The following is a 17183-nucleotide window of genomic DNA, read 5'->3' as shown; positions in this document are numbered from 1 at the left end:
GGAACGTCCTGCAATGATATCCTGGATTTGAGATGATTGTTCTCCAGCCGCCAGAACCATCTTTCATTCTGTCAGGTGGGTTGACAACCAGTGGAGGGCTTTCCCCCAATTCCCATTAACTCCAATTTTGCCACAGCTCCTTGAAGCCAGAATTGGTCAAATGCTGCCTGGGTGTCAAGACAGTCACTTTCACCTCACCTTCAGTTCAGCCCTTTTGACTATGTTTGAATCAAAACTGCAGTGAGGTCAGGAACAGAGTGGCCCTGGTGGAATTCAAAATAAGCATGTCATTACTGAGTAAGTGCCACTTGTTTGCACTGTTGATAACCTTTTCCATCACTTTACTGATGAAAGAGAGTTGAATTATGTGGTGGTAATTGGCTGGGTTTGACTTGTGATATTTGCAGGATTGATGTTAGGAGGCCACGGACGTTCAACAAATTAAGAAGCTTTATTAGATGTGTTCAGTAAAGGCTGCAAATCTACTCTGCCCAGTTACCTACATGAATGACCAGTGATCTAAAATGTCCTGCTCAGTTACAATGCAACTGGTAAGAAATCACTATAAATACACAACATTTCCTCCCCCTTCAAATCAAATGTCAAACACAAAGTATAACATAAACAATCAATTAATCAACTGTCAATAAGTCAGGCAATTTGGAGGTCATCATTCTCTGAATGGTTGTCAGTGAATCTTAGCCATCCGTTCCTTGGCACCTGCTGTAATCCTTGGTGTCTTTAGCTTGATGTGAACATTGTCAGTGGTTGTTTTAAATGGAGTCAGCATTAGGTTGATTGGCGATGCTCAATTGACCCTTAATGTCAGGGAGATTAGCAGGGTAAATGTGTGAGGTTATAGGGATAGGGCATGGGTGGGGTTGTTATCAGTGCAGGCTCGATTGGGTGAATGGTTCTTTCTGCACTGTAGGGATTCTATGATTATGATTTGAAATTGACTTGCTGTTTGATTTTTCAACTGACATGCTATTTTCCTCAATCTACTCTGTCAGTCAGATTTTTGGAAGGGTCCAGATCACCCTTCGGCACAGTTGGATTCAGACACTCTGCTGAATTGCAGCTGCTGAACCTGCAATTTCAAAGTTTTCACTATAGAGGATGGTCTCTTCTCTACCTCCCCGTTCATCTTGCGCTTTTGCTTTTTATTCTGGAATGCGACTTCTAAACTATCAAGGTGAAGCTGTTGCTCCTGAGGATTTCAGAAGTGTTCTCACCCTTTTAAATACATATCAAATTCAGCCTTTAAGGTTGGGTTGTTGAGCATGCTCTGGCTGTGAGGAGACTTTCCTTTCTGATTGGTCATGCTAATTCATCTTGCAGTTGATATGTTCCTTGGACTTCAAGTACTGCTGTAGAGAGTGAAATAAGAAAGGAATATTGATATTGCAGACAACACTCTGAACAGCTTCAACTCTTTTCATCTGGGGCAACTCCCATCAAAACATCCTTTGTGAGTTTCTCTGCTGGCTGCTTTTGCTCCTGTTCTTTCAATAGTTTACAATCACCAACCTTTCTATTTTTGTTGATTATTGATGAATGAAGAAAGCAGCTCTTTCTTCAAATGGAACTTTCTTTCCAATGAATTTGAGAGTTTTCTTATGTTAAGCATTTGAGGTACGTCTCCATTTCTTGTTCCTCTTTGGCTTGGAATTTACAAAGGGCGCTTGTAAATGCATTTTGGAAATTCTTGAAGGCTTTCTCAGTATTCTTTTGACCTAAATTTTTGTCAAAGCATTCATATGCATCTTCTGTAAACTCTTCATCCTTTGTTTTTTGATTCTAAACTACATTTGTTACAGTGTGCTGAACCTTTGTCATCGTGGTCCCTCCCAGTACTCCTAGCCTGAGCCTTGGGCTGCTTTTAGATCGTTTGCAACAAGTGCTACTTTCTGTTTCTTTAGAATTTTGTCACGGCCTAATTCCGAATCAGTCGTTAGATTTACTTCAGTCCAATTTCATCTGATCTTTTCTGATCAAGTTCTATCCATTAGTGCCGGAGAATTTCCTTTGACTATCTGTAAGGACAAATTTGCCACCTGTCCATTTAATTGTGCTGCTACATCAATACAACGGAAGCACCTCTCCAGTGTAAGCTTTTAACACCATTTTCACAGGTTTCAGAGGAATATGTCAGAGCTTTTCTTTGTAGAGTGTCTCTAGCACCAACATTGATGCTGCCTTGGTGTCCACCTCCATCTTTATGGGCTGTCTATCCAGGAGTGGAGTGACATAGTACCTATTCGTAGGACCAGCAATAGCTGGAACATTCAATGACAATTCGTCCTCACACTGTGAATCAAGTCTCTTCTCTCGTTCTTTTTGTACTTTATGGACACTCCATCCTTTGTTCAGTTTGCCAGTTGTTTATTTGGCTCTTGCCTTCTGCTACTTTTTTCCAAAGCTTGCTTCTATTTCCAATGTGTGTGCTCAATATGGCCCTTTCTTTCATAGTTTCTACACATAGTAACTTTGCACCAACAATCTGCTGTTAATGCCAAGTCTTCGCACATCTATGGCAAGTGCAAGTCTGTGTTTGAGCTTTGGCCAACACCTTGTGAACCCTCAACTGCTGAGCTTCTTTCACTGCCAGCTCCATTGATTCAGCAACTTCCATGGCTTTCTTTAAAGTCAAGCTGTTTTTCACTGACAACCACTTTTGGATTGCCTCACTGTTCAAACCAAAGACCAGTCCATCCCAGATTGTATCGTTTAATACATACCTGAACTCTGCTCTGCCAGTCTTTTCAGTGCAGCCACAATTGATTCCTTCTCTTCTTGATTGTGCTTAAACCTTTCTACAATGACTAAAGACGAACAATGACCATGCAGCATTTCCGCTATTTCTTTGCGTATCTTTATGCCTGGCTTTGCCAGCTGCACTAGACTCCTGAGGAGCTCAAACGTTCCCCATTCCAATTGTGCACAGAATGCAGGTATGTTTATATCCTCCACTATCTTGTTGGCTAGTACAATAAGTCAGACCATTTTATTTGGGGCTTCATTGCTCAATATTCTTAAACAACACCAAAAACTCCCATCATTTTCTCTCTATGTAAGAACCTGTGCATGCATAGTGTGCCACAAATTTTAGCACTATGTTGCTTTTCCTCTCTTAAAACATGACACAACCCGTGCTTCAGCCAATTTTCTTGTTTTAAACCCTGAGCTCTAGATTTGCTGTTGCAGAGTAATTATTACTCACAGTTCTGGCCAGAACACATGGAGAACTCTCTTCAAAGTTCTTTTTCTTGACTTGCCGACAATTTCTTTCTCCACCCCAGTGGCTAGCAAGTACTGTTCGACATCCTCCCCGGCAGTTTGTGTGTGCGGTGTTTGTTGAATTGATATTAGGAGACCAGAGGCTCAAAACAAATTAAGGAGCTTTATTAAGATGTGTTCAGTACAGACTGCAAACCTACTCTGTCCAATTACTTATATGAATGATTGATGATTTCAGTTCTGATGACACCATACATGCATTATCTTAAAATGCCCTGTTAAGCTTCAACGCTGCTGACAAAAAAAACACTAAATATACAACAGGACTTGTCCACATTGCCAGGTAGATGCCAGTGTTGTAGCTATACTGCAACAGCTTGGCTAGTGACATGGCAAGATAATACGTTCCTGAGGCTAGAAGGTTCTGACATTAATCCTGGGTTTGCTGGTTTTAAAGTAGCTGGCCACGTTTTCTTGCCTTTGGAAACATGGCAGCTGAAGTGAAATGAAGACAACTTCAGGGAGAAGTACCTCCACAGCAATACTTATGGACCAGGAGTGCCAATTTAGTGTGCTCATACAAAGAACACCTTTCTTTGAATGAGACAAAGTTAGCATGCAGGAGCAGCGGGCAATTGAGGAGGCAAGTGGCAGGTTGGCCTTTAATGCAAGGAGATTGGAGTAGAGGAACAAAGGAGTCTTGCTCCAATTGTACGGGGCTTTGGTGAGATCACATCTAGAAATACTGTACACATTGACCTCCATATTTAGGTAAGATATATATCCAGGCAGTACAGTGAAGGTTCATTAAATTGGTCCCTGTGATGGAGGAGTTGTCCTCCTAGAACCAGAGAGCACAACCTCAGGCTATAGGGACGCTCCTTTAAAACAGAGATGAGGAGGAATTTTTTCAGCAAGAGAATGCTGAATCTGTGGAACTCTTTGCCACAGAAGGCTATGGGGGCCAGGTCATTGAGTGTCTTTAAGACAGAGATAGGTAGGTTCTTGATTAATAAGGGGATCAGGTTTAATGGGGAAAAGGCAGGCAAATGGGGATGAGAAAAAAAATCAGTCATGACTGAATGGCAGAGTAGACTCAATGGGCCGAGTGGCCCAATTCTGCTCCTATATCTTATGGTCTTATGCTGAGAGGTTGAGTAAACTGAGCCTATATTCTCTGTAATTTAGAAAAATGAGGTGATCTCATTAAAACTCAGGAGCTTGATGAGATAAATGCTGAGAGACTGTTTCTGTGGTCAGGGAATTGAAAACCTGTCAGGCACAATTTCAGGATAAAGAGCACATCATTTAGGACTGAAATGAGGAGAAGTTACTTTACTCAGAGTGTTGTGAATCTTTGGAATTGGATACCTGAAAAAGTTGTGAATGCTCCATCACTGAACACATTAAGGCTGGAATAAACACATTTTTGGTCCCTCAGGGAATCCTGGGATAAAGAGAACGGATGGCAATGTGGAACTCGAGCCTAAGATCAGCCATGATAGTATTGAATGACAGAGCAGGCTCGAATGGCCATATGGTCTACTCTTGCTACTTTTTCTTGTGTTCCCGCATTGGCTATATAAGCTCTTCCCCCATCCCTCTGCACTTGGAGGGCAAGGACTGGATCAATCTCTTCCCCATTTCCCCCAGTATTGCGAATTAGACCTACTCCGAAGTTTTCCTTGCCAGACCAGCCCAGCAATCAGGCAAAAAGCTGAGCAGCGAACCTGTTGGGTCAAAAGATGCATGCTGTGAGAATTATAACCCCAAAGGATAGGGATTTCCATATTTCTAAGTTATCTGTCCAGTCACCACCATCACAGCATAAACCAGTTCCTGTTAATTATCCAGATCCAAACATAGGATATAACATTTGGGATTCTCTTCATTTTCAATGCACGCAAGTTGAAATAAAAAAAATTTTCCTTCTAGAGAGGATATAACATTGAAAAATGATACTAAGACCAGTGATCCTTTATTTCAGTTATCAGCTTAGAACCAATTTCACATAAATTACTTATCAACTGACAGGACATTCAAGTTGCATATAAATAACTGAAGTTCCAACTAAAAGGAAAATCATGTTCTTAACTGTGAGAAATTGCTGGTAAGCAAACAATTCCCGAAGTAGCTTGGCGTAAACGTCAGATGCTTGTTTTATTTCAACTTATATGCACTGAAAAAGAAGAGAGACCCAAAAATGTTTGAAAAACATAGGAATCTTGCATGGTCATCACGAAGCAGCACAAAAAGCACTTGATTGACCTCTACCAGTGATTCACGCACTGAGGTTCGTGCAGTCTTTTCATGGGGTCCAGAAACTGACCTGAATACGACCTATTGCTGCGATGATGCATATTACTGCTGACACATTATTGGCTGCTACTTAGATTTTCTTTGTCCTCTCTAATGGTTCCAAGAGCTCAGTCAGAGAGCTCAATTTCAAACTTGCGCTGAGGGGAGCCATCACTATGCCTGAGGAAGTCCTGGCTACAGATGTAACCAGATGAGCAGAATCTTGGCCTGAGATTGTCTGAAGAGTAGACATCAGATCACAGGCAAGAAAGAGCTGTCAAGTCAGCTTTGTGCTGGGCCTGCAATGGTGATCAAGCTTAGCTTTGATCATGAAGTACAGCAGCTGGGCCAGTCATTAGACTAGGACTAAAACTGTAGCTGCAGGTGCTGATGGTGTCTCAGTGACAGAAATACTTCACTCCAGGTAACATGTCAGTGATGTTCCAGCATATGCAGGCTGATGAACAACTGGAACAAACGGAAAAACTCAAACACACAGCAGCTGTTGAAAAACCCTTCACAACTTGGTGCAGCACATCTGGGTACCGATCCAGCGGCTGCTTTGTCTTGGCTAGTGTTGAACATTGGTAGAGCTGCACTCATCCAGGACAGTGGATGGTATTCCATTACACTCCTGACTTGTACGCTATAAATGGAAATGCTGGGGAATCAAGAGTTGAGTTACTCACCACCGAATTTCCAGCCTCTGATCTACTCTTACAACAAAAGTATTTTCACAACAGGTCCATCCAGTTAAGTCATAGGCCAATGATGATTCCCAGGACATTGATGTTGGGGGAATTCGACTATAGCAGTGCTGTTGATGTCAAGGCAAGGAGGTTATGATCCCTCTTGGTGGAGTTGGTCATTGCCTGGCACTTGTGTGGCTTGGGTGTCACTTGCCTCTTTTCAGCCCAAGCCTAAAAGGTATCCAGGTCTTGCTGCATGTGAATGTTGACTGCTTCAGTATCAGAGTTGTGAATGGAACTGGACACAATGAAATTATCAGTGAACATATTGACTCAAACCTTGATGGGAACAAGGTCATTGCTGAGGCAGTGTCCAGGACATTACCCAGATGAATTGCTGCAGCAACATCCAGGGGCTGAAGTGATTGGCTTCCAACAACAACAACCTATGTGCTGATGGAGACTTTTGCCTTGATTTCCACTGACTGCAATTTGGCTCCTTGATGCCACATTCAGTTAAATGTAATATTAGGTCACGCTCGCCCCATGTTAGAAACTGAGCTCCTTTATTAATGTTTGGACCAAGGCTAAAAAGAGAATGGGAGCTGAGTGATCCTGGTGGAACTTGTCCATGCCCATGTTTGATTTGATGACCAGGTACTTTGTGGGGTTTGGAGTCAAAGTTGAGGACTTTGAATGTCCCTCCTCCCTGACTACATATCACTGTCACCATCTCTGGTGGGACAGTCCTGCTAACTGGACTGTACATATCCGTAGTCATTCAAGAGTTGTGGGGCCTATTGACAAAGTCAGCATTTAATGTCCACTCTTAATTAACTTTGAAAAAATGTTAAGCCAATTTCTTCAATCCATGCACAGTGCTGTTAGGGAGGGAGTTCTAGGATTTTGACCCAGCAACAGTGGGGGGAAAAACTGTTATATATTTATAAGGGCAGTGTGCAGTTCAGAGGGGAAATTGAACAAAGCACAGTAACATGCCCTTCGGACCTCCAAGCCTGCATTGACCATGCTGTCAGACTGAACTAAAACTCCCCTACCCTTCTGGGGACCGTATCCCTCCATTCTCATCCTAAGTATTTGTCCAGACGCCCTTTAAAAGTCGCTATTGTATCTGCTTCCACTATCTCACCTGGCAGCGAGTTCCAGGTGCCCACCATCCTCTGTAAAAAAACTTGCCTCGTACATCTCCTTTAAACCGTGCTTTGTACATCTCCTTTAAACCTTGCCCCTCGCACCTTAAACTTATGCCCCATAGTAAATGACTTTTCCACCCTGGAAAAAAGCTTCTGACTGTCCACTTTGTCCATGTCCCTCATAATCTTGTAGGCTTCTATCAGACTGCCTCTCAACCTTCATCATTCCAGTGAAAACGAACCAAATTTCTCCAACCTATCCTCATAGCTAATGCTCTCCATACCAAGCAACATTCTGGTAAATTTTTTCTGTACTCTCTCAAAAAGCCTCCACATCCTTCTGATAGTATGGCGACAAACATTGAACACTACACTCCAAGTGAGGCCTAACTAAAGTTCTATAAAGCAAAATGACTTACCAATTTTTAAACTCAATGCCCCGGCTGATGAAGGTAAGCATGCCACACGCCTTCTTGACTGCCTTCTCCACCTGCCTTGCCACTTTCAGTGACCTGTGCACCTGTACACCAGATCCCTTTGCCTATCAACATCCTTAAGGGTTCTGCCATTTACTGTATATTTCCTATCTGTATGAGGCCTTTCAAAATGCATTACTTCACATTTGTTCAGATTAAACTTCATCTACCATCTCTCCACCCAAGTCACCAACTGATCTATATCCTGCTGTATCCTCTGATAGTCCTCATCATCATCCGGAAATCCACAACCTTTGTGTCATCTGTAAACTTACTAATCAAACCAGTTACATTTTTCTCCAAACCATTTATATGTATTACAAGCAGCCAAGTTCCCAGCACTGATCCCAGAGGAATGCCACTTGTCAAAGCACTCCATTCAGAAATGCATCCTTCCAGTATTAACCTCTGTCTTCTATGACTGAACCAGTGAAGATGGCACTCCTATGCACATGCTGATCTTGTTCTTCTAAGCAGTAGAGATTGGTGTTGAAGGAGCATTGATGAATTGTTATAGTGCGTCTTGTATAGCACATACTGCTGTCAGAGTGCAGGGAGTGAATTTTAAGGTGGTGGACGTGGGACCAACCAAGTGCGCGGCTATGTCATGGGACTGTGTTTGGCTTCTTGAGTATTGTTTGAGTTGCATTCATCCAGATGACTCTGGGACTTTGACTAAAAGGTATAATTCTATCACCGTGACTATTTCAGGCTGTTACTTGACCAGCTTTTCCAATTTCCCAGATTCGACTGTGGAGGATTTGGCAGGGTCAACTGAGTTGCAGAATTCTAAGCAGTGATCTTCGAAGGCGAAGACTGCAACTGTTGAGAGAAACAGTGTTACAGTGAGTTCGGTTAACTCAGTGTCAGTGGCATCTGGGTAGGTTGTTGAGAAATCCATGAACTCTGTCTTGTTCTAAACTGTAATTTGTGCAGTGTGGCGCATTTGACTAGTTTGCCTATTAATTGACACGTACCTCATTCTTACCTGAATGCCAGTGTGTAAGACAGATATTCTAAATTGTTTACTTTTATTTGTTCAAAACCTGTGGAATCTTTTGGCTTTTTCTATTAGCAAGTATCTTGAACAACAAACTTTGTCTTATTTAAAGAAAAGGTTCCTGGTTCCCAACCAGAGCTCACTCTTGATCTAGCCAAGAATCATTACAAGCTTTTCAATTAGATGATGGATCATGTCAACCTCATTTGCCTGCCTTTACCCCATATCTCTTGATACACTATCTAACTTAAAATTTGTCAAATGCAGACTTGGAAATTTCCAGTGACTCGATATCCACGGCCTTTTCAGGAGAAAATTCACATATCCATATCTATCATGTGAAAAAAATGAATGATCTCTCATTTCTCCACTGTTGAACTTGATATGCCATAGCTTTTCCCCACTCACATAGATTATGTTTTTCTCATCCTTGATAAACACCTTTATCCAAGTTATGATATATATGTTAAAAGCTGAGAACCCAAATACAGATCCTATTGTTCCTGTGGGATGTTTTAATATGTTAAAGGTACATTATTATATGTATTATACATTATTATGTATTATGTATATTTTTACATTCAAAACAAATAATGCCACTCAATTTCTCCCGAAACTTGGGCAGGGAATGGAGCTGGAGGGAGATGGTGGAAGTAGTCAATCCTGTGGAGCTCTGCAACCAATAATACCAAGTGATGAGCAAACTTGCAGAATGGCCATATAGTTAGCAAATGAATTTTAACATCAATAAATATAGAACATCAATTGTTATATGCTGCCAATCAGTACATTGTTTTTATCCCTACTCTTTGACACCTATCCCCAAAAACAATGGATTTAATTATGTCAGGCACATGAATGAATGAAACACCTCCCACCATATCTTCCTTTCATTTCTCATCTTCATGCTGCCCCTCAGCAACATCACCTAAAAGTACAGTGCTTTCACGCTGCCAACTGCTAGCTCCAACATCCACCATCTCTCTCGACTCCTCTACATTTACTAAATTTTTAAAAAATTTATTGTTGCCATAAGTAGGCTTACATTAACAGTGCAATGAAGTTACTTTGAAAATCCCCTATTCGCCATACTCCGGCACCTGTTTGGGTTCACTGAGGGGGAATTTAGCACGGCCAATGCACCGAACCAGCACGTTATCTGGACTGTACGAGGCAACCGGAGTAACCACAGAGCATAGAACATTACAGCGCAGTACAGGTCCTTCGGCCCTCAATGTTGCGCCGACCTGTGAAACCAATCTAAAGCCCATCTAACTTACACTATTCCAATATCATCCATATGTTTATCCAATGACCATTTAAATGCCCTTAATGTTGGCGAGTCCACTACTGTTGCAGGCAGGGCATTCCACACTCTTATTACTCTCTGAGTAAAGAGCCGACCTCTGACATCTGTCCTATATCTATCACCCCTCAATTTAAAGCTATCCCCCTCGTGTTAGCTACCTCCATCCGAGGAAAAAGGCTCTCACTATCCTATCTAATTCTCTGATCATCTCATCTGCCTTGATTAAGTCACCTCTTAACCTTCTTCTCTCTAACGGAAACAGCCTCAAGTCCCTCAGCCTTTCCTCATAAGACCTTCCCACCATACCAGGCCGCCCAGAGGAAACACATGCAGACATGGGGAAAACGAGTAGACTTCACACAGACTGTGACTCAAACTGGGAATCAAACCTGGGTCCTTGGCACTGTGAGACATCAGACTGCTTATCCAGCATCCTGGGTGAGCAGAAATTTTGTGTAATTAAATGTTAGGAAGATCAAAACTATTATCTTTAGTCCTTGGTCCAAGTTCCATTCCTAAGCTACCAATTCTCCTATCAAATACTTGAGATTGAACCAAACTATTCTGAATCTTGGCCCCAAGATTACCTTTTGACCCCATAGTCTGTCTAGTGATGGCGTGTCTATGTATCCACTTCCGCCTCGGCCTCCTCTGGTCTGAAGAGAACAACTCCAGCCTATCTTCATAACTCAAATGCACCGCCCAGACAGCGTCCTGGTGACTCCTCTGCAATGCAATCACATCCTTTCTAGAGTGAGGTGACCAGAACTGCAGCTGTGGCTTAACCAAAGTTTTGTACAACTCCAACATAACCTCCTTGCTCTTACAATCTATGCCACAACTGATGAAGGCAAGTATCCTGTATGTTTTCTTAACTACCCTATTAACCTGTTCTGCCACCTTCAGGGATCTGTAGACAGGTCCGTCCCCTGAGTTTCCTCAGTCCTCCCTTGTCTTGTTAGTCATTCCAAAGTGCATCACCTCACACTTTTCAGGATTACGAATTAGAGCTTTTTTCTAATTTTGATATAGCTGGGCTGCTGCTTCTTTAGGTTAGGGTCACAAACCGCTTTTTTTTTAGTTTGCCCTAGTTCTCAGTAAGGTTCATCTCTTCATTCTTACTTCTTCCTCTGCTGTGGCTTACCTTACTTTCTGACTGACTACAGCTTTATCACTCGTTTGTATTTTATTGCTAAAACTTCCAAGGAACTTTTCATTACAACAGAATGGAGTGCAATTGAATCTTGTTGCTTCAGCTCCATATTTAGTCCTTAGGGTGTTCTGTTGTCTTTTTTCTGGGTTCCTTCTATGCCCCCCTCTCTGGGGTCTTCCAATGCTTCCCCTATCTCTGGGGTCCTCCAGTGTTCCACAGTGAGGTTTCTCAGGGGTCTTCCACTGCACCCCCCTCCAGCTCTTTTACTGCCTACACCGAGTCTGGTGTTGCCTTTTCCTTGAGGACTTATTACTTCCTCTGAACTTCTGTGTTGCCTCTTCTTTGAGGTCTTAATTTTTTCCACTGAGGTTTCGTGTTGTTTATCGAGTCCCCTTTTTAAAGCTGCTCTCTCTGAGTCTTTTCTGAATTCCCTGTCCCTTGTTCCTTCTCATTATTAAGATCTTCATAAATGGTGCATGCTGCTACTCCATCACTTCAAATGAAGTAATTTGTCTTACTGCTGAAACCATTCATCACTCGAGCTTTACTTTCAGACAAAGAGAACCTAACCATCAAAACAATAGTAGTTTACTGGTTCTATTTTGCTCTGTAATGATGTCCACCTAATAGCAATTAAGAAATTACTGTTAGGCTTAATACTGGTAAGGCAGATTCACCCAGTTACCTGCTGTATGACTTTAAGAATGTTGACAACATAGTTCATTATGCATTTTGGAGTTGAATTAAATCAGGTGATTCAGTCACTCTGCTCCATCACTTCAATTGTAAAAGAGAGCATGTTAAGTATTATTGTTTTCAATTTAATTTTTATTTTGAACAATGCAAGTTACACAGTGTTCAGCATAACTTGTAATTCCTTGAATACTGAATCAGCAGTGTCCATGTGCAACAAGACCTGAACAACATTCAGGCTTGGGCTGAGAACTGGCAAATAACATTCATGCACTCAAATACCGGCAATGATGATGCCCAAAAGAGACTCTAAGCATCTCCCCTTAACATTCAATGGCATTACCATCACTGAATCTCCTACCATGAGCATCCTGGGGATTGCAATTGACTAGAATGTGAACTGGATCAGCTACAGAAACGCTGTGGCTACAAGAGGTCAGAGGCTTGGAATTCTACGGTGAGTGACTCACCTCCTCACTCTCCAAAGTCTAACCACCGTCTACAAACACAAGTCAGAGGTACGATAGAATGCTCTCCTCTTGCCTGAATAAGTGGAATAATGATGTGGAGATGCCAGCATTGGACTGGGGTAAGCACAGTAAGAAATCTCACAACACCAGGTTAAAGTCCAACAGGTTTATTTGGCAGCAGTAGCTTTTGGAGTCTCAGACTCCTTCATCAGGTGAGTGAAGAACTGTTTACACAAACAGGGCATATACAAACACATTCAATTTACAGGATAATAGTTGGAATGCGAGTCTTTACAAGTAATCAAGTCTTAAAAGTACAGACAACGTGTGTGGAGAGAGGGCCAAGCACAGGTTAAAGAGATGTGTACTGTCTCCAACCAGGACAGTTAGTGGGATCTTGCAAGCTCAAGCAAGTCGTGGGGATTACAGATAGTGTGACATGAACCCAAGATCCCAGATGAGGCCCATCCTCATGTGTGCGGAACTTGGCTATCAGTTTCTGTTCAGCGATTCTGCGTTCTGTGTCGTGAAGGCTGCCTTGGAGATCACTTACCCGAAGATCAGAGGCTGAATGCCCATGAATGCCCAGTCGGGGAACACTTCAACAATCATGGGCTTTCAGCCTCTGATCTTCGGGTAAGCGTTCTCCAAGGTAGCCTTCACAACACATGATAACACAGAATTGCTGAGCAGAAACTGATAGCCAAGTTCCTCAACCAGGATCTTGGGTTCATGTCACACATCTATAATTCCCATGATTTGCAGAAGTTCTAACTGTCCTGGCTGGAGACAATACACACCTCTTTAATCTGTGCTTGGCCCTCTACTCACACGTCTGTACCTTTAAGACTTGATTACCTGTAAAGCCTCACATTCCAACCATTATCTTGTAAATTGTGTTCGTGTCTGTATATGCCCTGTTTGTGAACACAGCTCTTCACTCACCTGATGAAGGAGCCCGAGACTCCAAAAGCTGGTGCTACCAAATAAACCTGTTGGATTTTAACCTGGTGTTGTGAGACTTCTAAGTGGAATAATGTAGGTCTAACAATACTCAAGAAATTTGACACCATCCAATACAAAACAGTTCATCTGAGTAGCACTCACCATTGATGCACAGTGTACCATCCACAAGAGATAGAGAATCTAATGGATTGGTGCGACGATAATAATCTTTCCCTCAAGGTCAACAAAATGAAGGAGATGTAGTGGAGGACATGCCCCTATCTACATCAATGGGCTCAAAGTAGAAATGGTCAAGAGCTTCAAGTTTTTAGGTGTTCAGATCACCAACCGCCAGTCCTGGTCTCTCCACTCTGACGTTATAATTAAGAAAATCTATCATCACCTCTACTTTCTCAGAAGTCTGAAGAAATTTGGGATGTCAGCTCTGATTCTCACCAACTTTCACCGATGCACCAAGAAAATATCCTTTCTGGTTGTATCACTGGTTGGTGTGGCTCCTCCTCTATCCAAGTCCGCAAGAAACTACAAAGGGTCATGAAGCCCAGTCCATCACTCAAACCAATTTCCACCATTGACACTACCTATACTTCCCGCTACTTCAAAAAGCAGCCAGCATAAATAAGGACCCAACGCGCCCCGAACATACTCCCTTCTTCCATCGGGAAAAAAGATACAGAAGTCTGAGGACATGTACCAACCAACTCAAGAACAGCTTCTTCCCTGCTGCCATCAGACTTTGGATTAAATTGATCTTTCTCTAAACCCTAGCCATGACTACTACATTCTGCACGCTCACCTTTCCTTCTCTATGTACGGTATGCTTTATCTGTAGAGAGCGCAAAAACAACACTTTTCACTGTATATTAGTACATCTGACAATAATAATTCAAATCAAATCAAACAAGAGGCACCAAGCAACTCACCAAGACTCCTTTGACAGCAACTTTCAAACCCATAATCTCGACCATCTGGAAGGATAAGGACAGCAATTGCACTGGAACACTATCACCTACATATTCCCCTCCAAGCCACAAATCATCGCTCATTTTCACTAGGTTAAAATCCTGGGACTCGCTCCCAAACAGCACTGTCAATGCACCAGATGGACTGCAGCAACTCAAGAATGCAATTCACCACTCTCTTATTGTGACTGTATTTCAGGATTTGTTGGCTTCTTATCTGGAAAGGATCTTACAGGAGGCAATGGCCCTTTGCTCAAAAACATCTGTTTACATGCTAACTATTTATAAAGATTAAATAGGACCTGAACAGAGCAGGAGCTATTTTCTAAGATGCTTCATACTCAGCACCACTCAGTGGGTGATATAACTGACATAGCTCCTTATACACATGCTCAGTATCCATCATTCGAGTTAACCCTTTACTCCAGATCTCCCCCCACCTCCCCCGAGTTTTTATCCCAGTACTATTATATACACATTCTCTCCCAAAGTCTCTCTTAAATGGAAGATCAGTGGAACTCCTTCTGAGGTAGATGTGGTTCTGAGATCAGTTCATATGGGTTGTCATTCCTGTCGTTTCCCATTTGTCATTCTATAAGTATGACAGTCTCTTGAGCTCAGGGTACTCTGCCCATGTTATAATGGGTTCTCTGTCCACTAAAATTAAGGCAGATGTGTTCCATTGAGTGATGCCTGACTGGGTGTTGAACAGATACTATTGCAGTTGCTTTAGCTTCTCAATTACCACAGTTCTGATCTGTGAGTCATATCCTTGCTCCTTTTCCAGGAATAGGTCTTGAGCTGTATGTCTTTGGTTAAATATACAAGCTTAGTAGTTTTGTAGGTTCAAGGCTTCAGGTTTGTAGGTTCAAGACTTAACCATCCATGTAAGGCTACTATTCCTGCGCAGTATTGGGGATGCTGTATTAGAACCATAAAATCCCTACAGTGAAGTAAGAGGCCAATCGAGTCTCCACCAACTCTCCAAAGAGTATCCCTTCCAGGCTATCCCACACAATTGCCATGGCTAATCCACCTACACATCTTTGGACTGTGGGGGAATAAAAGGAGCAACCAGAGAAAACCCATGCAGAATGTGCACTATCTCCACACAGTCACCCAAGGCCAGAATCGAGCCTTGGTCCCTAGCACTGTAAAGCAGCACTGCTAACTACTGTATTGCCATGCTGCCCATATTACCAAGATGCTACATTGAAATCTGCATTTTACAGTGGTTAAAGTTGACATTAGATATTCCAGGGCATCAACCGATGAAGAGCAAAAGGTTCTATTATTGGAACATCATTCCACATTCAGTTAAAAGATCACTTTTCAGGAAAGTCATTACAATATATAAACATAGAAATTGTCACAATGGCTGCACTTAGGGAAAGCAGCCCTACTGAATACGTGCCACCAAGAAAATATGCAACTTATCTGATTGTGGAGCTGGGATGAGGAGGAGAGATCCTCCTGGTCCCAGTACTAAAGGGCCAGAAAAATAATGCTGAGCCTTCCTCACATCACAGCCAGTCCCAAAAACCTGCTCATTGTTGCCATGTTCTTTGCTTCAGTTTCCGTAATAAATTTCAGCACTTGCTTAATACCTGAGATGAGGGTAACTGGTTTATGCTTCACTGTTTACTTTCTCCCTCCTTTCTTGAATAGTGGTGTTAACTTTCAGTCCACTGGGGCCATCCCAGAATCAAGGAAATTTTCGTAAAGTATACCATCCACTATCACTGCAGCTGTCTCAATTAAAATCACAGGATGTTGGCCAGCAAATCCTGGGGACTTACTGGCTTATCGTTCTTTCAGTTTCTCTAGTCATTACTCAACTGACATTAATTACCTTAAAAATTTTGAATAACTTCTTCAAACGTTTCCTATTATTGACCAGCATGTTTTTAGTCTGTTTACAAAATCAACATTAGCCAGCTTTCCCCTCACTCCTATGTAACTATTTCCTCAACCAGAGTGAAAAATCCCCAGTAATAAATAGAAATAGAAAATGCTGGACAAACTTAGGAGGTCTGGCTGTCTGAAGAGAGAAAAACAGTTTTTTTAAAATTCAATTCAATCAAATCAAGTCCAATTCAGAGTCTCAACAAGTGAGGCATTCCCGATCCACGCTGACAAGGGAGGGCTCTCACCTCCTGTTTTGGGCTTGATCTACATGATCCAAGCTGATTGGAGTAGGCACTGCTGCTCCTCCAGGGCTTGATCTCATTTGCATATCAGCCAAAAGGCCGTGATGCCTCTTTTAAAAATTGCTTCAAATGAAGCTAAAATGTAACCTAATGACGTCAACCAAGTACATCATGTCAATACTACACTTGATCTTAGCCAAAAGGCTGAAGAGAGAAAAACAGTTAACGTTTGGAGTCCATATGACACTTCTACAGAATGGAAAAGGGATGGAAATGTGATGAATTGTATACTTGGAGAGCTGGCTGTGGCAGGATGGAAAGTTCGTGATAGGTTAGAGTTAAGGAAAGATTAATAAACATGTCATGGACATAAGACAAACGGTGTTAAGGGTGTTGCCATTAGGGACTGAAGAGTGTTAACAGTGACAAGGGTAGAATAGCAAAATGTGTTAATAAGAGAACATTCAGTGCTCAGTGGGAGCAAAACTGAACAATAAGGGACTGTGACCATGTGGGGGAGGGGTGGGGTTTCACCAGGGAACCAAATAGCAGATAACAAAAGGGGAGAGTCAAGATGGAGGGGAAAGTTCACAGCTTAAAGTTGTTGAACTCAATGTTGAGCA

The 17183-nt window shown here is 42.2% G+C and overlaps 1 protein-coding gene across 3 annotated transcripts in view; it reads right to left on the bottom strand.

Moving 5' to 3' along the window:
* Window positions 1-17183, bottom strand: part of fam20b (FAM20B glycosaminoglycan xylosylkinase) — a 136746-nt gene that overhangs the window by 43461 nt on the left and 76102 nt on the right. The gene's annotated exons all lie outside the window — the stretch shown is intronic.

Source organism: Carcharhinus amblyrhynchos, chromosome 9 (genome assembly GCF_965287045.1).
Source record: "Carcharhinus amblyrhynchos chromosome 9, sCarAmb.v2.hapA, whole genome shotgun sequence".
Lineage (NCBI taxonomy): Eukaryota > Metazoa > Chordata > Chondrichthyes > Carcharhiniformes > Carcharhinidae > Carcharhinus > Carcharhinus amblyrhynchos.
The sequence above is the reverse complement of the archived record's forward strand: the minus strand, read 5'-3'. Positions and strand labels throughout refer to the sequence as shown.